Raw genomic sequence first — 20,976 nt, forward strand, 5'->3', positions numbered from 1 at the left:
GAATATTCACTCATGGGGATCTTTCTGAATTACCGTAGCTGTTTTCCTCCCATTGAACATATTTTTTGTTTCTAATTTTTCAACATGTATTTTCGAAACTGCGTAAAACTTTTCTTATCAAGGATTATTTACTTAGATTCCCAGAAGTGAAATATCAGTGTCAAAGTGTAGGAAGTAGGGTTGCAAAATTTAGCAGCTAAAAGTGCAGGGTGTTCTGTTAAACCTTTTTTTTTTTTTTTAAGATTTTATTTATTTATTTGACAGACAGAGAGCACAAGCAGGCAGAGGCAGGCAGAGAGAGGGGGAAGCAAGCTCCCTGCTGATCCCAGAACCCTGAGTTTATGACCTGAGCTGAAGGCAGAGGCTTAACTCACTGAGCCACCCAGGTGCCCCTGTTCTGTTAAATCTTAATTTCAAATTATTTGTTATCTGAAATTCAAATTTTACTAGAAGTCCTGTATTTTATCTGGCAACCATATGTTTTAAAGGTTCCTGCACGTATTTCGAATGCCCTGCTATCCTGACACTTTTCCTCATAACAGAAAAGAGGGAGAATGACACAATAACATCTGGAATTCCTTCACCTTCTTCATTTGTACCTCCATACCTAGCACCTCACTCAGCAAACAGCACCACTCCCTCACTTAGACCTACCCTCCCTGGAAATGAGAGGTCTATACTTAATAAATATTTTCCTATTTACATATCTCTAATTTTAAAATAAGGGATTAAGGGATTAAATTCCTTCTTTCTTACCTCTCATTTTCCCTTTTTCCCCCCTGCTTCCTTTCCAATGTGATATTCAACAAGCAAGGGGTAGGAGTGGACCCCCAGGTCAGTCTCTGTGTCAAATACAAGATCTTTCTTGGCCTAGGGTTGTGGGAGCCCAGAGGAGAAACAGAACTCCACCTGGGTATCCTGGAAGACTTCTGGGCCAACATGCTATTTAGCTGGGCATTGAAGGATGGTAGACTTTGCCCATGTAAAGGTCAGGTGGAAGACTTCCCATCCCCAGTGAGGACATTTTGAAGACACAGTCCTGGGAAAGAGAAAGGTTTAAGTCTGAAGCATCTTAAGTTCTCTGTAAAGGGTCCTGAGTAAAGCTGGCACTGACCTTTGGTATCTTTGCTTGGGGACCATCCTGAAACAGCTGGTACCCACCCCATCATTGCTGAGACTGTTCATAAACGGTTCACAAAATGCATCTAACATTTTAAAACTGCTCATAAAAATGGATCAATCAGCACCAGGCTGAAATAATTAGTTTCCTTTGCTAAGAAAAAATAGTGCTCCTTAATTATTGTGCTGATTGTGTGGGAGGCTTTTTTTTTTTAAGACAACAAACAGCCCTCTGAAGGCTCTGTCCTTCTACCTGCCTATAGGGGAAAAGAATCTAATTAAAACAAAGAAAAATATTAATATTTAATGGTGTGATTTCCCCCACATCCTTTGTGCTTCTCAACTGAACCCAGTGACAGCTCCAAAAATTCCCCCAAAAAGAGCACACAAAATCCCATGAGTGTGATGCTGTCAGAGCACAGTTTTAATGAACAGCTCTGTGCAGCAAGATCTGGGAGCTTCAGAGCTGACACCAGAGCTCCTCTCTCAAAGCTGCATGTCCCCTGCTTTCAGTTACCCTCTGAGAGTGCCCTGACTTCCTGCCTCAAACACCTGAGGCCTCAGAGCTGTATGTTCCTGCATTCAGTTCAATCCCGTCCCTTTGTACTGGAGAACCTTGGGGAAGTATGTAAAGCACAATATAAGGACCTGTGGTTTCCAGGAAGATGCAATGAGATGATGTGAATAAACATGTAGCAGAGTGCCTAGCATATAGTGAGCACTCAACAAGTATGACTTAATAGCCTCAGACTGGGGGACCAACGTCCACAGGTGAGGGAGGGTGTTTTTTGAGGTCACACACAAATTGGTGGCAGAATCAGGGTGTGAACAACCTGCTCATTATTCCTCCTGGCATTCTGACTTATAACCATGCATTGGCCTCCTGTGCTGGCCATATTCTCCACCACTGATGGAATGGTCTTTGCTGCCTGGACTTTTGTACTCATTATTTGTGCCTGGACAGGAGCCTATAGCCCCATCTGGACCCACCTTCCTTCTGTTCTTGAATGAATACGGGTCCTTCTATCTCTGCCAGATTACTTTTGGTTCCAAGAGACAGTGTCAACTAATGGACTTAAAGCCAAAAAAATAAAATAAAGGATTTTTATCTCTGAACTGTCCCAGGGGTAGGACTTCAGGCATTGGTGAATCCAGGGGCTAGAACAATGCCAAAATTTGCCTAGGCTCCTCTGTCATGCAGACCTAATTCTCAGATAAACTGTTGTCTAGGGATTGCAGGATGGTTACTAGTGCTCTTACCTCCCATCAAAATTCATTCAAAGTGAGTTTCTTTCCCCTGCAGGGCTCCTAGAAGAAGTCTCATTGCATGTCATTGGCTCTGGTGGAATGGGTCACATGAGTTCCTGTGAGTGCCCTTGGTGCCTCTACTCTGAGGTCACACAGGAGGAGAAAAGTGTATGTTGTTCACGAGTTTTTGTTTTTGTTTTTTAGCCAGAATGAAGTTCTACTAATTAAACTATATTTCTGTCCTGTAGATCAGTGAAATGTGGCTTCAGGCAGTGATCACACAATAGAGACCCATAGGCCAAATCCGGACTGCAGATGGGTTATGTCTGGTCCATACAGGATCTTTGAATTTGAATTCATTGTCAACATTAAGTATCCGCAGAGTTCCTATGAACAGGCAAGTTCCCAGCTTCTTGGGTAAAATGAGATCCTTGACCATACAGGTCCTGGCCTGCCTCTGCCCTGGCTGGTCTTCAAAGTCAGCCACAGGACTGGTCACCTCGCTTCTCTCACAAACAGCCTAGAGGCTGCAGCCAGAGTTTGCAAGCCCTGGTACAAGTCAGCTCAGGGTTGATGCCCATCACTCTGTTTAAAGCACCATTCACACACTGAGCTCCACTTTGGAGCTGGAATGCAGCCCCTTTGGTCTCAGATGAGTCACAGCAGGCCTGGGAGGTTGATGAGTGGGAGTTACTGGCATATTTTACAGAGAACGAAGGTGAAGTTGGATGGAGTTAGGAACAGTGTGGTAGAAACAAGCATTGACCTGAGTACCTGGACAAGTAGTGGTCAGGGAATGGGGGCTCTCAATCCTGTCCCTATGCCTAAAATTGACGAAATTGGGCTCTATGACCCTCCGACGTCAAAGGGAAGGGTAATGCAAAGTGCCATGAGCAGAGCAGTGTCTTCCTGTGTGTACCCTCCCCATCTCTCTGATTTGGGGGATGATGGGGGTTCCTAAGTGGTCCAGGACTGCAGATCAGACACCTTTACTCCATCGGTCCCCTTCTTCACTACCCCTCTCTTGGGCTCCACTGCAAATTAAGTTCTCACAGCAGGGTGTCTCCCCCTCCTTTGCTGGCAGAAGTGTTGAGTGGGCCTCTGGGGGTTCATCCACAGAGGCAGGACTGGATCAGAGCAAAGCAATGGACTTTTGAGCATTTGTCTCTTGTGGGAGAGAGGCAGGAAAGAAGGGGGGAGAGAAGGGGAAGGGAGACTGAACCTCCATTCCTGTGGTGTTGGGCTCCGTGTATGCCCCAAAACTGTCAGTTTCGTTCTGTTGTCAGCCCACACGTGCCCCCCTGCTTACCCATACCATCAGTGATCCTTCTCTCTCTGCTGGTGTCCAAGACGCCACTCTTGGCCTGCCACATCCTGCGTAAAATTTCCAGTGGTTTCTTACTTAATGGGGATGAAACCCAAACTCTTGGCCAAGACCTATAAAAAGCTCTTAGGGATGTCTTTTTCCTCTGCAAATTTCATTTCAGCCACTCGCGGTCCCTCTGCTGCATGTTCTGTGGGTGTCTCCCCCGTGCCACCTTAGTCTTGAGCAGGGCCTGTGCCCTCTCAACCCTTGGCCCTCAGCCTGGTACTGTGCCTGCCACAGGGTGGGTGCCCACTAAGCAAATGGATGAATGACTGTGTGAATGAACAGGTTTTGAACAATCTGAGCAGTCTGAACTTCTGCTTATCAGCGGTTAAAGACGACTATTTGCAAACCCTTATAAACTTAATTTAAAAATTTAACTAGGGTCCAAGAATGGCAAGGGAACACGGGGAAAGTTGGCATTATTTTACAGTTGATTTAATTCACTCCTCCTGCTGGCACTAATTTAATTCATCTCCGCAGCTACTGGCCGGCCGGCTGGGGCTCGATACTAACCACAAAGGCGGGGCTGGAACAGATAACGGAGCTGTGCCCGCGAGCGCAGGGTGGAAAGAGAAAAAAAGGAAAGAGCTGAGGCTTCCAGGGGAAAATTAAAGGACGTGTGTGGGGGGTAATAGAAGCCTTTTTTCTAATGGTTCATTTTCTTTCTCTTTAGTCCAAAGTGATAAAAGCAAATAAATTTGTGTTTAGAATCACAGACATAGTACAAGGCTATTACATAAAGATATTATCTTCCTGGTGAAACTTCGTCAGAAGCTCTTAATGTCGAAAGCATGCAAAGTGGATTAAAATATCACAGGCAAGCAGCGGAGATTGTCAAAATGACAGAATATTATTAAACCTGTATATTTATCCCTTAATTTTCATCTCCACACGAGACCCCAGCGTGGTGCTGTTTCCGCACGAAGCCGTTGGCTGTGCAGCCAGCTGAATGGTGGGAGGGAAACCCGCTTGGGCAGAGCCCAAAATGCCTTCCCAGCTCTCCGGCCAGCCTCTTGCTTGAACAGATTCCAGCCAGAGTCTAAATAAACAGAGAAAGGTGGCCCTTCTGCCTGGAGGATCTTTAACTGGCGTTCCTTCCACCGGGAGCCACAAATCCGAGGGAGCTGGTAGGTGGCAACAGCAGAGAACCCCGCAGAGAAGCCAGGGTTCAGGGCCAGCTGCAGGATTTACACAGGGGCCGGAGCTGCTTCTGTCTTCGGGTTCAGTGGGGAGAGGAGAGCGGAAGGGCTCTTCTTGGCCTGCTTCTGCTCTGACTGTGTGCTACCATCTGTAAGCTATGGGATGTTCTCCGCCCCACTCTCTACCTGAGCTATAGGCACATTGTCTCAGCGAATCTTTCTAACGGCTGTGAGGAGGGCCCAACTGTCCACTTTGGTTTATAGATGAGGAAACCGAGGCTCAGAAGCCAAGCAGCCCGGGTCCTGCAGGTGGTCCATGGTGGCACCAGATCCTCTATGGTGTCCCTGCTCAGGCCGCTCTAAGGGCAAGAAGAGCAGAGCCAGTGTGGACACGGCAAGGTGGAACATGCTTCAAGACAGATGCCAAGGGGGACACGAGGGCATAGAGTGGTGGTTCCAGGTGTGTAAGCAAGCTCAGAGGTGCCTGCGTTTGCATCCAGCATTCCAGAATGCTGCACAGCTGGGGACAGGTGGTGACAGCAGCTGCTTCTGGCCTGGGAACTGGAGACAGAGATAGGAAGAGAAAGGAGACCTGCATTTCCCTGCCGACCCTTTTGTGCTATTTGAATTTATTATCATGTGGAAGTGGATTCTAAAAGTATATGTTAAAGCCATGTGAAAAGTTGCTTAGCCAGAAGGAAATAAAGAAAACTGTATTCATTTTCAAAGGTCCCTAAGTGTCACCACCTCACCAAGACCACTCCCTGTCATGCACACACCCTCCTTCCTAGGTCCTGCAGGCTGCCTGCCTCATTGCTGAGCTGGGAGCTTCTCGGGGCTCTTTCCCTGTCAACTCAACATCTTTTTTCTCTCTCTTGCAGTGCAGTTGTTGCTCCCTTTCAGCCTCAGCTCCTACTCCGCCTCTTCCAGGCAGCCTTCTCTGACTATTCTAGGCCCTCTGCGAGGGTCTGCAGCAAAGAGGATTTCCTTTCCATAGGCCAGACCTAAAGCCTCGCTGTTATCCATTATCAGGTCAGCTCCTAAAGGTAAGCCAATGTGGACACATTGTTCCATATGCCTTTCCTTCCCTCTTTAGTTTGGCGAGCAGTGGAGGGAGGGAAGATCAGGAGAAACATCTCTATTAAAGCAAACTGGACATCTGGCACCCATGGAACCACATATGCTAAACTCAATGTGAAGCCAGGATCCAGGGCTTGGGGGCAGGGGTACTGTCAGGCAGGCGGGGAAGAAGCTTCCATTCAGGGCTTGCTCTCCACTCACTGAGGATAAACATAGCAATGTCCAGACAGTTTTGTGACGCACCAGTTTTGTGACGCACAAACCTTATACAATGTGGGGATCCACTTCAAGGAAAAAAGTCTATAAAATTACAAATACAAATTTTGTATGAAAATGAATATCTAATTATCATGAGAAAATTCATCACAACAAATACTAGAGGCTTAGAAATTCAGGTCCCTTTCCAGATTTGTTTAGGCAGTTTGCCAGCAATGTTCACACAGACACATTTTCTCAGCGCACCCTGGCCCCTTCCACCGAGCATTCCTCAAGCCCCACGGATTCGCAGTAGGTGGGAGAGCCTAATGCTTCCTGGGCTTCCCGATCAATTCACCTCTTTAGACAAGACCCAATGTTCAACCATCTGTGTGAAGGATGAAAATGACAAATCGACAAAACCTAACTGTCAACCAGTGAACAGAGCTCTAGTGGCCCAGCCAGTGCCCCCTGGCCTTGAGGGGAACAGAGTAGCAAACCCATCCTGGGCTAGGCTGCTGGTCATCCGTCCCAGGCTTGGCTCACATGAGAGACCCTCAGCAAAAGGCATGTGAGTGGCCGGATCAAAGAAAGAGAAGACGCTGGAGGAAGAGCTAGCTGGTTGGGCTTGGTGGCACAGGTGAGTTCAGACACAGACAGCTCTCCTTGAGCATTCTAGCAAACACTTAAAGAAGAAATCATGCTGATCCACCTCGACACTCACTCTTCCAGAAAACAGAAGAGGAGGGCTCGGTTTTGTGAAAGCGGCAATACCTGTACCCAAGCCAGATGAAGTTATTTCTGGGAAAACAAAACAAAACAGGATTACTCATGAAGTCACCAGTGAAAGCATACCAAAATGGCTAAAATTTAAAATGCCAAATGTTGGCAAGAACGTGAAGCAACTGGAACTCTTACACTGCTGGTGGGAGTGTAAAATAGTATAGTCCCTTGAGAAAACAGTTGGAGAGTTTCTAAAAAAGTTGAACGTACACGCACCATATAACCCAATGATTCTGCCTGAATATTTATCCAATAGGAATAAAAACACATGTCCACAGAAATACTTGCATGTGAATGTTCATAGTAGTTTTATTCATAAGAGCCCCTAAATGGCAGGCATCTGTCCATCGGTGACCGGGTAAACAAATCGCGGTGTGTCCACACAATGGAATGCTATTCAGCAATAAAAATGCGAACACTGGCAACAATGTAGGAGAATCTCAAAGTCATCATGCTGATAGAAAAAGCCAGCCGCAGAATGCATGGACTAATTGGTACCATCTACCCGAAGTTCTAGCATAGGTGAGAGGAATCTGTGGTGACACAAGGCTCATCAGTGGTTGCTTGGCTCCAGGAGTAGAGGGCGGGATTGACTACAAAAGGCACGGGGGTGGGTATAGCTCAGTGGTAGAGCATTTGACTGCAAAAGGCATGAGGGAACTTTCCACAGTGACAAAAATATATTACATCTCAATTTGGGGGGGATGTGTGTATTTCTGTTTGTGCTTGTATGAATTTGTCAAAACTTTCAAAATGTACAAGTTGATTAAAAAATAAAATTAATAAATAAAAATAAAATTAATAAATAAAAATACTGAATTTTAGGCCCTACTCCCAAATATTTTGATTTAATATTTAATGCCTGAATGGAGGGCCCAGGCATCGATAATTTTAGTAACACTCCCCCTGCTACTTCCCCCTCAACACTCAGCTTGGGGAAAGGATAGACAACTTTTGGAAAGGTTAATCAGTCTCTGGCACTGTCTCCACAAACCCTGTGTGAATCCGTCCTTGTCTACCTTCCCACCTTATCTCAGATCTCTCTGTGCCCCTCTCACTGTGCTGTTGCCCTACGATGCTGCACCTGTCCCCTCGTGCCCCAGCAGCCCAGCTGTCTCAGGTCTCACGCTGCTCCCCAGCCTGCTACCCTGTTCCCTTGCTGCACAGAGTGGGTGATTTCTGACATTCCAAGGCACAGCACATATGTCCTTCCTCAGAAGGCCTCCCCTGATGCATGAGGTCACCCTCCACCCCCAGAACAGGAGGTGACTCCTGTAACTTTGTTTGTTTTCCTCACAGTAGGTATGACTATGTGATAGATTCTCCACTGCGCCATTACTTGTTGATGATCCCTCTCCTTGGTCTATAAGCTCCAGGAGAGCACAATCTTTGTCTAATTTGTTCATTGCAGTATCCTCTCATCCAGATGGCCCCTAGGACATAGTAAGTGCTCAATAAAATCTGACTGAATGAAGTTTGACGGAATTGCCCTGAGGTAGTGAAACTGAAGGGTTGGAGCGTAAGATTCACCATCAAACACTGAAGAAAAATCATAGAAAAAGCTGATAAATTCTAAATGATACCACAGGCAGCCAAGGAAATAAATGCTTCATTTTCTTCATTTTTCCCCCCCTGGTATTTTCATAAATCTTTGCAAAGAGCAAAAGTTCTCATGAGTTGCTTTGGGTGTATCTGTCCAGCCAATGAGTGCCCTTCCCCTCTCTCTGGGAACTTTCCTACAGGTCCGCAGGGATGAGTCCCAGGCAACCTTTTTATACCCCATGGCTCTATCTCCTTGAGCACAGATGATTGGAGCAGCAGCAGACACCTGACCCTAACTGGACCAATCAGATTCTCCACAGGTGGCTAGCCAGCTACAGGGGGAAGCCAGTCTCTTCAAGAGGAGGGAGGAAGGGCCCATGAAGCAGGTGTTTTGTGACAGGGGCAGGAGAGTAAAGCCAATGCCGAGATGAGCAGAGCTAGTCCACAGGACTTTTCTGTTCCAGGGCCGCCTTCGGCTCAGGCATGTTCCCCCCACTAGAGCTCAACAAGACCCTCTGGACTGTTTCTTAGAAGCCATTTATTTCATTTTATTTGTTTGTTTTCTTTTTTGCTTAGCTAGCTTGAGCGTTTCTGTTATTTGGTACAAAAAGACTCAAAATTAAGTAAGTATGTATTAAATTACTGTAATAATAAGATAAAATGGTGCAATAAGAATTTAGTTTACATATTTTCAATATGAGCACATATTTAGAACTAGAATGTAAAGAGAGGTCCACTGGTAGTTTCTATGGAGCCATTCTGGACTTCAAGGGTCTCTCTGTTCTTGCCCCACTGCCTCTCCACCCCAGCCCTCCTCTGCTTCTGTACTGGGCTTCCTGATACAAGAGGCTCTCAGGAATTTCTGATTTCCTAACCAAAGCTGGAGTTAGCAGTGGAGATGCTGATGGAGACATGGGTGACTCTCCCTGCTGTCTCAGCCAGGCATCTGGGACACCAGCGCACCATGCCTGATCAGCACTAATTTGAGCTGCGACACCATTTTCCAAGCTGTTGCCATCTCAGGTCACAAGGGAACCTCTCTGGGGGATCAGGGATGGTTGGTATTCAATTTCCCTCCTCCACTTCTCAAGATCCAAGCTCCCAAGTTCAAAGACATCTATCATGGGGAGTGATGGATTGTATTTCAGAGCAGGTTGGCAGCAGGAGGGAATTGGATTCAGAAACAACCATCTGGCTCTTGCAACTGTGTGCCCTTTGCCCTGCTCAGCATCAAGCCGCCTGTCACATAATGTGAGCGGCCACAGCAGCAGAACCAGCCCTTGTGTACGGCCCAGACACGCCTCCTCTGTTCTAGGGAAGCAGAAGCGTTCAGAAAGCCAGAGAGGACTCCTCCGGGCTGATCATGGAGGAATTTGTGGCTGAGCACAGAGACTTTTTTGAGAGCCTACTGTGTGCTCAGCTTTTGGGAGACAAACTGAAACAGGCAACTGTCCACCAGGAACACTCATTCATTCATTCATTCATTCAAAAGACACCTATTGTTTTGATAGCTCCTAGGAACAGGCACTGAAAAGCCCATTTTCTGCTGCGGAACAGTCTTAGTCCCTATAAGCACTCTGTCTGGGGTCAGATCCCAGCTCTAACAACTAATGCCGCATGATGTGGTCAAGTCTTACCAGCACGTGCTCTTGTATTAACACCTTCTCTCTTTAAGGCTCTGTTTCCCATCTGTAAATTGGGGGTAATGATACTACTTATTGAACTGTGGGGACAGAAATGTCTGCAAGATGCCTGTGAGTAGTAAATGCTCACTAATGTTGGCCATTACTATTTAGTTGTATTTTTTTTCTTTTACTATTTTTATTGTGTCCACACACTGCTTTATTTAGACACAGTTCTCAGGCCATTTTAAAAACTGAACAAATGGTGTGCTATCCTAGACCATCCATCTCAAGCTGCTGTAATGATCGTTGATTTTGATACAGCAGCTGACACTAATAAAGGTTTTTCCTATTTGCATGTGATCCTTCCCTGGGCCCCATGAGTTGGGGCTCCATTGTCATTCCCAAGCCTCACAAACACAGCATCTCAGCACCATCTGCATGACCAGGAGCTTAACTATCAGGCTGCATTTTCCATTTTATGAGCAGATTGGGAGGCAGCCAGTGCAAGCACCAGTTTTTAGGATACCTGGGGAGAGATTGTGTCTTTTTACTGCTTAGCACAGAGATGAAGAGGCAACCAATCAATGAGCACCAGGCAATGACAGCACTTGGCGCTGACAAGCAATGTCACTCTCTATTGTGTTTTCAAAACCACTTTGGGGTGGCAAGGCTCAGAAAGACACCGTTATGTCTAACACAGGAAAAGCTTGGAGAAGCAAAGAACATTTAAAGGAGGATATATTTTGGCCATTCATCACGAATCCTAAAAGAAGAAAGACCAAGCAATAACCTGGAGAGGTTCCTTAACCTCAAGGGCCTCTCATGTTTCTGGTCAATAAGATAAAATAAAATAAAATAATTTAAGAAAATATGCAAAAAAAGTTTTAACTTTGTGTGTTCATGTAGTTGTGTACACAGTGTGTACCTGTAAGAGACACAGAAAGACCACGAGACAAAAGCAAATGGTGGGGCGCCTGGTTGGCTCTGTCAGTTAAGCACTGGACTCCTGATTTCAGCTCAGGTCATAATCTCAAGGTTCTGGGATCGAGCCCCATGTTGTGTGGGGCTCTTCCCTCAGCAGGGAGTCAGCTTCAGGACTTATTCTCTCTCCCTCTTCCCCTCCCCCAACCCCTGCATGACCTCTCTTTCTCTCTCTCTCTAAAATAAGTAAATCTTTTTTTTTTAAGAACAAATGGTAAATGCACGCTAAATAAATAAGTAATCACATTGGCTCACATTTATGGAATGTCTATTATATGCCAGACACTGTACTAAGCACTTCCATGTGCATTACTTCATTCAACGGCCACAACATGATAATGAACGCAAACACTTAATGATGCCTCACACCTGGAAGATGCTTTGCATGAAAACTGACACACCTACTGTTTCCCTCATCATCCCACATTTCCAGACCAGGAAACTGAGGCTCAGAGATGTGACCTGCACTTGCTTCTTAATGACAAAACCAGGTCTCAAAACTTGTGTGTGTGTAGTTTCTAATTTAAGGATAAAAGCAACAGAAAACACCCATTTCTCCAATACCCTCAGTGCCACATACTATAGTAGGTGCTGTTGAACGTTCACTTACTAAATCCTATTTCTTTCCCTTAGTTTACAGATCAGAACACAGGCACATGGAGACCTCAGTAGCTTTCCCAGGGCCATGCAGTGAGGATGGTGTGGAGCTGCATCTCTGAATGGATGGGGGTGATTTCGAAGCCCTCCTTCCTGGGACAGTTCACTCTCCAACTCAGTTTGTAGGGCGGTAATAGCAGGGTGCCTGTGCCCTTGGGGCCATTGGAAAGACCAAAGAAGGTGCGTGTATGCATGTGCTTTGGCAGGAACCGAGTGCCATGCAGCTGTCAGAGGGGTCTGCTCAGGAGAGGTGGCTTTCCACAACTGGGCAGTTGCAAGCCTACAACCCACTACCTTGTACCCTGAGGGACAGCAAAGTTCCACAGCCACCCAATAAAAATGGCTATTGTTCCAGAACCAGAGAGAAAAGGGAAGCCTCCTGGATAAGGATAAAGACTTCATTCTTTGCCCTGGGTCTTCCCTCCTCTACACAATGTGTAATTTCATCTCCAGGGACCTCCCTGACTGCTAGATATTCTCATGCCAGCTGGGATGTGGCCCAGCCAGGTGGGGCTGAACGGCCCTTGGGACCTCTCCTGCCTCTACCATCAAGGTTGCCACTGCCTCCAAGAATGACTTTCCCTTCCCTTCGGCAATGCTTGGGACCCAGTGAACTCCAAACTTTGCTGCTTGCTAGTGACAGCAGTAGCAACCACACTATTGCCTCAAACTCTCAGGTGAAGGAAGAAACAGCCATCACCTCAAATACCAATCCCAGCACCCTGTGAGCTAGAGAACCAGACTTGAGAAAATGTCATTTGAAGACCCCTGGTTGGGAAGGAAGGACCAGATAAGGTTCTGCCAACTGAAGGGGAAATTCTGCGTCTTGTTTATTTGTATCTTAAAGGACTCACCCGTGCTCATGGCCACTCATTCCCACTTTCCAGATGAGAAGACAGAGGTAACTAATTCATCCAGGGCCCACTGGTAGTCAGTGACTAAGCCCAGGTGAGTCCCACTCCAAATCTCCCATTCCTTCCTCAGTACTGCTGAACTATCTAGATGTTCCACAGTTCTGCCTTTCATTACTCCCCTTCTGTGCCTTTTATTTCAGTAAACACACTATTTGTATTCCCCTGGAAATTGCACTCTGGAGGGAGAATCTTTTGATGGAGGCATGCTGCATACCCACCAGACCACTTTCCTTCTGCAAGCATGGCGATACAACCATGCATTATCACACCGCCACATGCATAAGGTCAGCCCCCTCCTGGTAGTCCACAAAGGAATTCCTGGTGGGGAGGGGGCCACAGCTACATATCTAGACTTCTGAGCCAGGAATTTCTGGCTTTGTGTCTGTGGGTGTATTAATTAATCATCCCTTTAACACCAGCTGTGTCTACACGCATTACTAGAACAGTCAATTCCATTCTTAAAAATAAGCTCATTTAAACCAATGATTTGATGGATTTTTTTAAACTAAATTAGTTAAATCTTTGTTTTAAAATAGAAGCAATCTTAAGAACAGAGAACTGGTGAAACCCTCAATGAGGCTGGATTCTTGGAAGCAAGGTATGATTCATTCATTCATTCATTCCTTCATCCATGTAGTCATACATTTAACAAGCTTGTGACAGGGGCTGGGATGCTGCTGTGGGGAGTGGGTCACACACAACTGGCCCCAAAGGGCCCTCAGTCTAACATAGGGAAGAAGGAGGAAATAAACTCATCATAGAACAATGCAGAGGAACACATCACACAGGCAAAGAAATGCTGCTTGTTGCCACCTTAATTCTAAGACGTTGGTAAAAATAAATAAGCTCCCATCCTACAGGGCATAAAAGAAAAGTCTGTTGCAAACCTGGAGAGCGTCCGCTGTAGAGGTGGACCCGCCTTCGAGTTATTAGAACAGCAGGGGGCGCTCTAGAGAGTGGAGCGTGGGGTCCCGGGTCAGCATCACCAGGGAAATGCAATCTGGGTTTGCTTTCTTGCCCTGAGTAGGCAGATTTTCATTGCAAACCCCCTAAATCCTGAGTGTGTGATGGCATGGACAAGGTTAGGCTAGTATTTGGCTTTTCACTATTTATAAAGAAAGGGTTTCATAATAGTTCTCACCTGCCCAGCGAGTGTGACAGATTTAACTAGTGGAGAGAATGGACTGTTTTCAAGGACTAATTAAACGATGTTACAAATCACTCTCAGCTGTTATCAAAGCAGCCTCTGCTATCACCCAGGAGGCCTGGCCCGTCCATCTGAAGGCTGCCGAGTCCCTGTGCACACACCTGGCGGCCAGACCCACGGGGATCACACCTGGGCTTCGCCCCTTATAGATGCTGAGGCTGTGGTCCCATTACCTAACGCTCCCAGTCTCAGTGCTCTCTTCTGTCAGGTAGGGCTAGATCTCATCTCCTAAGACTGAAGTCAAACATTCTGTGACATGGTAACTGCTTAGCAGAGGCTGCTGTCACCATCACTTAAAAATCAATCACACAAGTCTGGGATGGATGTGATTTGTCTGTACCACAGTCAAGTGCAGTGGCTGGAGGCACAAAGTCCCAAGGGAAGGAACAGGGGGTCTTGGGTCTCTGGGAGGCCACATCACATCTTGCAGTTTGTGTTCCTGAACGTGCCCATACTTACAGAAGGTCCCTGGAGTGAGGTCTTTGGAGGATGGAAGATCCCAGGTCTGTCTTTCCCCACATCCCTCTTTCCCCCTCTCCTCACATGGGAGGAAACATGGTCTTCTCTCCAGGAAGGTCCAATCTCAGAGGGCAACCTCTTCCTCCCAGAGCCTGGAAGGACATGCTGGGCAGAGTTGCTTCTCCTTTTGAGGGTGTCCTGCATTGTCACTCCCACTTAGGCCTATGTGCAAAGGTGAGCGTCCCTGTCACCTTGGTGTTGCACCTCCCTGATGTGCTTTGGGCTTTCAGGCCAGCTCTTTGAATTCTTATGAAGCTCCACCCCCAGCAACTTACATGGCAAGGTGGCTTGTCAGCCAGGAGCCTGACTTAGCACGTCATCCCAGAGGTGGTACATTCTTTGGAGCAAGGCCCTCTGTGTCTCTCCTCTGCACCCTCAGTAGGTCTAGTTCAAAGCAGGACCCACGTCCAGTGCCTAAAGTATTGAACCAACACACACACAAGAGCCTGAGACTTTTCACTTAAAGTCCCCAGAGCTCTGTTTCCAACCTCCAAAATGACCCATCCTCTTCAAAAAGAGGCTCTCCAAAGTCAAACACTGCATCTCCACGGGGTCCAATTCCATTCTGTTGCTTTCCCAGCACAGCTGCGATTAATAAACAGCCCACTGGCTGTGAGGTTCTAGGCTGGGAGTACACAGCATCCTGGAAACAAACCCTGGCAGAGAATGTCACTGTCAGCCTGGCTTCTCCTTCTTCTGCCCCACAGCCCAGCTGACTTGGAGCACAGCCTGCCCTGTCTGCAGCGCCTCTTCCACCACCTCTACCAATCCCTGGAACCTGGCCACTTCAGGGCCACCTTTGGAAAACCTGGCTTCCCTAAGTAAGCTCCCAGGGAGCAACTGGGGCTTGGGTTTTAGTGGGACTATGCTCTCATTCTGTATTCAAGGCAGCATCCTGTCCTCACCTAGGGTGTCACATCAGGGATATAAGAGGTCCACAGAACAGAGCCAGTGGTTCTGGAATCCAGAACTGGCTCTGATCTGTGTCCTGTGTGACCCTGGGGAAGACTCATGCCCTCTCTGAGCCTCGGGGCTGTGTTCCTTTCTTCATATTAGGAGATCACACAGTCTATGGGTTCATATCTCATGTAAAACAGTTTTTACGATTAAGACATGTTGGAGTCAGCAGACAAACAACAAGGCCTCAAGAAATTGGCAGCCAAATAATAAACCAGAACATTTTGGATGGTGATAAAGACCATGAGGAACACTGAGAGCAGCTAGGGCACTGAGGGGAGCCATCCTATAGAGGGAACACTAAATCTTTGCCAGAATGATAGCTCAAGTCAGCCTAGGGAAGGCCTGAGCCATTGTTTTCCAAGAAGAAGGAACAGCAAGTGCAAAGGCCCTGGGGTAGGAATGAGGTCAGCATGGTCCAGAGACTAAGAGAAACTCAGTAGCCAGAGCCTTGTGGACAAGGTGAAGAGGGTGGAGGAAGACAGAACACACAAAGCCATGAAAGGAATTTTAGCTTTAGGCTGAGCTATATGGCAGAGGTACATGATTTGATAGAAGATATAAAAGATCTCTCAGCTACAGTATGGGCAGGGGTCATGAGGGTGGCAGATATAGAAACAGACAGATCATTTAAACTCTTGCAAGAAAGGGTGGAGGCTTGGGTTGCAGGTTGTGGCTGTGAGGACCGAGAGGGGTGGACAGCTCCCAAGTGTGGCCCACAGAGGAGGGGGATAGGCACATGCAATTAGTGAGGAGCAATCTAGGGGGTCCGAGGAGTACAACATGGGTGACTGGCAAGCAAGGCAGCCCTTTCTCATCTGGCATCGGCCTGCAGGGCGGAGACTTCCACTACCTGTCAGTCCCCAGTGCGAAGCTTCCCAGGTGGCGTGAACAACAATGAGAAAAGGTGCTCATTCAAGTTCCCTGGCAGCTAGTTTTTCTCTGTTTTCAGATACTAGTCATTGCCTTCCCTTCTTTTCTTTTATTGCCAGGAGGGAAGCATCCCTGTGAGGGCCCAAGGCGTGGGGTTGTAATGTGCTCCTGCTTTCTATGCACTGCTAGAATGCTGAATAATCTTTATGAACATGAATTAATGGTCTTGTCAGCAGCAGCGATATTTACAGAGCACACTGTTACATTAGAAGAAGAAATGGAAAGCGGGACGTGTCAGCTCTGAGCAAGCAGTGGGACACCCTGAGGACTGGGAGGCTGGTGGAAACCACTCTCCCTCTGCTGGGCCCTGGCCAGCTTCCACTCTCAGGCCTGCGGGATAGCCTCTGGACTCTGGACTCTGTGGAGAGCGGGGAGGAAAGACATTGCACTACCATGCTGATCCAGCAGACACTTTTCTAAACCACACTAGAGGAAACCAGAGGCCCCAGGGAGACCCAGCACCTGGAAGCAGATGGGTCCTCCTAGAGGCAGACTCAGCAGCCTCTTTGCCCTTTCTGGGCATTTCCTGTGAGTGGAAGCAGCGTTGGTTCAGATGCTTGCTCCTTGAAGCTTCTCTGAGCTTGCTTTGAAGGTCCCAGATTGGACTTAGCATACACAAGAGCTGCAAGGTGGTGAGCTCCCCATCACTGGGGGCTAGGTCCTACTGGGAAGCCTCTGGGGAGTCATAGCCTTCCTTGCACAGCCACACATTGGTCATGCCCTTGTACCAGCCTGGTCTAAGAGCTGGGGATGCAGGGGTAGACGAGTCTCTACACTCAGTCATGGAAGGGAAAGAAAGTCAACAAGGAAAAAGTAATTTAACAAGATAAGTACCCTAAAGAAATGAAAGAGGCTGCTGTGGCAGAGGCTGTGGGGCAGGGGAGGGTCTTTATAGCTGGGTGGGCAGGGAGCCGAGACCTGCTTGCTGCAAAGGGGTGGCCCTGGGAAGACCTGGAGCAAATGCACTCCTTGTAGAGAGTCAGCTACTGCAAAGGCCTGAGATGGCACCTCTGACCATGATTTCCAAACTCTTGCATTCAATGATGACAAGACATTGAGATGACCTCTGGACATCAGTAACATCAGGTTAGCTTTGGGGGCGAGGGGGCTGGGTCAGCTCTCCTGAAGGTCGTTTCTCAGAGCTGGGGTGTGGGTGGAAATGTCCTCACCAGCCTTTGGAGGTGGAGGAAGCCTGATCTCGCATCCTGTCTTATGGGGGAGGGGAGGGTGAGCACATTCTTCTCCAAATCCAGAGGAGGTATGGCCTCATTTGGGGATCTGAAGTCTAGAAGGAAACTCTGCAGTGGGATCTCAGTCTGTGGCTGGCTGGGTTGTGGGCTGTGGGAGTGAAGCTTCAGCCACTGATAGTCGAAAGGCCAAGACAGAGCATGGGAAGAGGCCTTACACTGTCAGTGAGTTAGGCAGCCTGCCCCCAGCAGCTCCCGCCCACCTCTCACCTCCCTCACCACTCCCCATTGTCACTGCCAGTTCTCACACTGGTCAGATACTGGATTCTTATTTTAGATACTCTGACAATTCTTAAAATAACCACCAAAGAAAAAAGGTGAGTTTCTCCCATGGGCATTGGCAGGAAGGCCATAGCAGTCCAGTCCACTGTGTTTCCCTCATTCCTGCAGTATGAGCAGAGTTTCCAGATGGGCTGCCTAAAAACTACTCCAGGACCTCATGGAGACCCTGCATGTGACCATGCTGGCAAAAAGTGCCAGAGAAAAACAACAAGGTGGAATATTTTTAAAGACTTTAAAAGGATGGAGAATGGATGGAATTTAACAATTTTGTCAGGAGGAAGACTGCTGATTCAGTAGCTGACACAGATAATGTTTGGAATCACAGGAGTCAAATCAGATCCCTTTAAGTTCACATTCATGATAAGTACACCCAGCAATGGAGGCCAAAGTACGTGCCCAGGACTTTAAAACTTTTAAAACATAGGTTGGGTTTGAGCCAACAGAAACGACTTCTTCTCACTAGGAACCAGCAGCCCTCTCTACAGGAAGGAGAGACATAAGAATTCCTCAGTCACATGACCATCTTCAGGACCCCAGTCAGAAATCCACTGGCTCTGGGAACCCATCTGCATCTACCTGTGGACAGATTGTAAGGTCACGGGCCTACACCGACTCACAAGGTGCTTTCCTCCTGATTGAGGATCAGGACAGAAACCAGGCATTTAACGAGGCTAGGGCTACCCCTTGGCTGCTGAGCTGGAATGAGGACAGTGGAGACACCACTTCTGTAGAGCCCAGGATGTCATTCAAGGGTGCTCTATTAGTTTTCTATTACTGTGTAACTAAGTGCCACAAAACTAGTAGCTCAAAACACAAATGTATTCCCTCACATTTTTCATGGGTCAGGAATCTGGGCACTTCTTAACTGGGTCTTCCTGCTCAGGATCTCACAGGCTGTAATTGAGGCTCTGGTCGGGCAATTGTGATCTCCTCTGGGACTTGTGCTCTTCAAGTTAATTCAATTTGCTGCTAGAATTCAGTTCCCTGAAGTTATAGGACTGAGGTCCCCATTTTCTTGCTAGTCATTAGCCAGGATCACTCTCAGCAGCCAAGGATAACCTTAGCTCCCTATCCTATGGGCCTTATAGTCAGCTCACAATAAGGATTGGATGCCTACCTTCTTCCAGCCCAGCAGGGATCTCACCAAACTCTGTCTCTGACCTTTAGACCCAGACTTTTTTTTTTTTTTTTAAAGATTTTATTTATTTATTTGACAGAGAGAGAGAAAGCAGGAGAGGGAGAGGGAGAGGGAGAAGCAGACACCACCCTGAGCAGGGAGCCGGGTGCAGGACTCAATCCCAGGACCTTGAGGTCATGACTTGAGCTAAAGGCAGATGCTTCACCGACTGAGCCACCCAGGTACCCTAGACTCAGACTTAAAGTGCTCATGTGGTTAGGTCAAGCCTGCAAACATACTTTCCTATTTGTTAAGTCAACTGATTAATAACCTTAATCACATCTGCAAAATTCCCTAGTCATGCAACCTAACAACCAGTAATGATATCCCATCATATCACAGCATCTGCCACACTCAAGGGGAGGAAATCATACAAGGTGTGTACGCAAGGGGTCGAGAATCTTGGTGGCCATCCTGGATTTCTGCCACCACAAGCACCTCCTTCAAGATCACAGCCATGGCAGTCCAACTACACTCTGGCCACTGCATGGACTTTTGTCAGCATCATGCCAGCCTATTGATAGGCCCCCAGAGAGGCAGAGCTACAAGGAACTTCCTCTAGTCATCCCATCAGTCACAAATCAGGAGAAAAGATAAATTCCATACCCCTGTGTGGTATTTGATGACCTCTCAGCTAACCAGATTTTCTTCAAGGATCTCAGAGCCAAAATTCTCCCAAGGTATATCTTTGAAACCCCAAGCTCTTTTCATCACTGGGGTAAGAGTACATGATCCAAAACCTGCTGCTTTGCCTACCAGCTGTGTGGCCTTGAGCACATTGCTTCGCTTCTCTGAGCCTTAGTTTTCTTACAAATTAGGAACAAGATTGGCCTTACTTCATAGAATCATTGTGAAGATTGGATGTGTTAATCCATTTCAAATACTCACTGCCCGACACAGAGCAAGCAGCTGACACGTGTGATATGGTGGTGTTCTCCATCGAGTTTCTAGGAGCTTTGGGTGTGTGTATGTGTGCATGTGTATGCATGTGTTTGTGCACACATGTACATAAGAATGTGTGTGTACATTCATGTGTGTGCACTTTCATGTGAGTGAATATGTATGTAGTCGGGAGAATACAAGGTCCAGACTAAAGAGGCCTAACATCAGACTAAGCTCAGTAAGAAGGCAACTGATAACTATTTTCTCCCATCCTTGGTGGCAACCACAATTCTACTGTCTGCTTCTTTAAGTTTGACTATTTTAGATCCCATATATTAGTGAGATCATACAGTATTTGCTAGAAGGGGAAGCGGGAAAATGTTGGTCAAAGGTCCGTAGTTTCAGTTATGGAAGGTAGTAAGTGTTGTGGATATAATGTATAGTGATATGACCACACTTGAAATTTGCAAAGAGGGTAGATCATAAGTGTTCTCACCACATTTACATACAAAGAAGGCATCTGGGTACCTGGCATGGGCAAGGCTCTTCTACTCCATGGACTTCAGTTTCCCCACCTGTAAAATGTAGATTGTCTCTAGGAGCACTAGCATTTCTAAAGCTATACTATCCCATGTGGTGAGCTTCTGGAACTTTCTTTGGCTCTTGGTGGATTTGATTGTTTACATGCTTTGTATACATATATTGTATTAGTCAGCATTCTCCAGAGAAACAGAACCAATAGGATGGTTCTCTCTATCTGTCTTTCTCTCTTTCTGAGGAATATATCCATTAATATACATGTATGTATACACACACATATATAGATATGTACATACATACACATGTGCATACATATGCACATATATAAGAAATATATCTATGTATACTATATATAAGGAATATATATATAATGTACAATATACTGTATATATACACATATATATATGTTTATGTATCTGTGTGTATATATATATATATATATATAATACATGGAATTGGCTCACAGTTTTGGAGATTGAGAAGTCCAGATCCAGGAAAGCCAGTGGTTCTAAGTCTGAAGGCAGAGGAGAACAATGTCGCAGATGGAAGACACGCAGAGAGCAAGAATTCTTTCTCACTG

The sequence above is a fragment of the Lutra lutra genome, chromosome 17 (genome assembly GCF_902655055.1).
Source record: "Lutra lutra chromosome 17, mLutLut1.2, whole genome shotgun sequence".
In the NCBI taxonomy this organism is placed as follows: domain Eukaryota; kingdom Metazoa; phylum Chordata; class Mammalia; order Carnivora; family Mustelidae; genus Lutra; species Lutra lutra.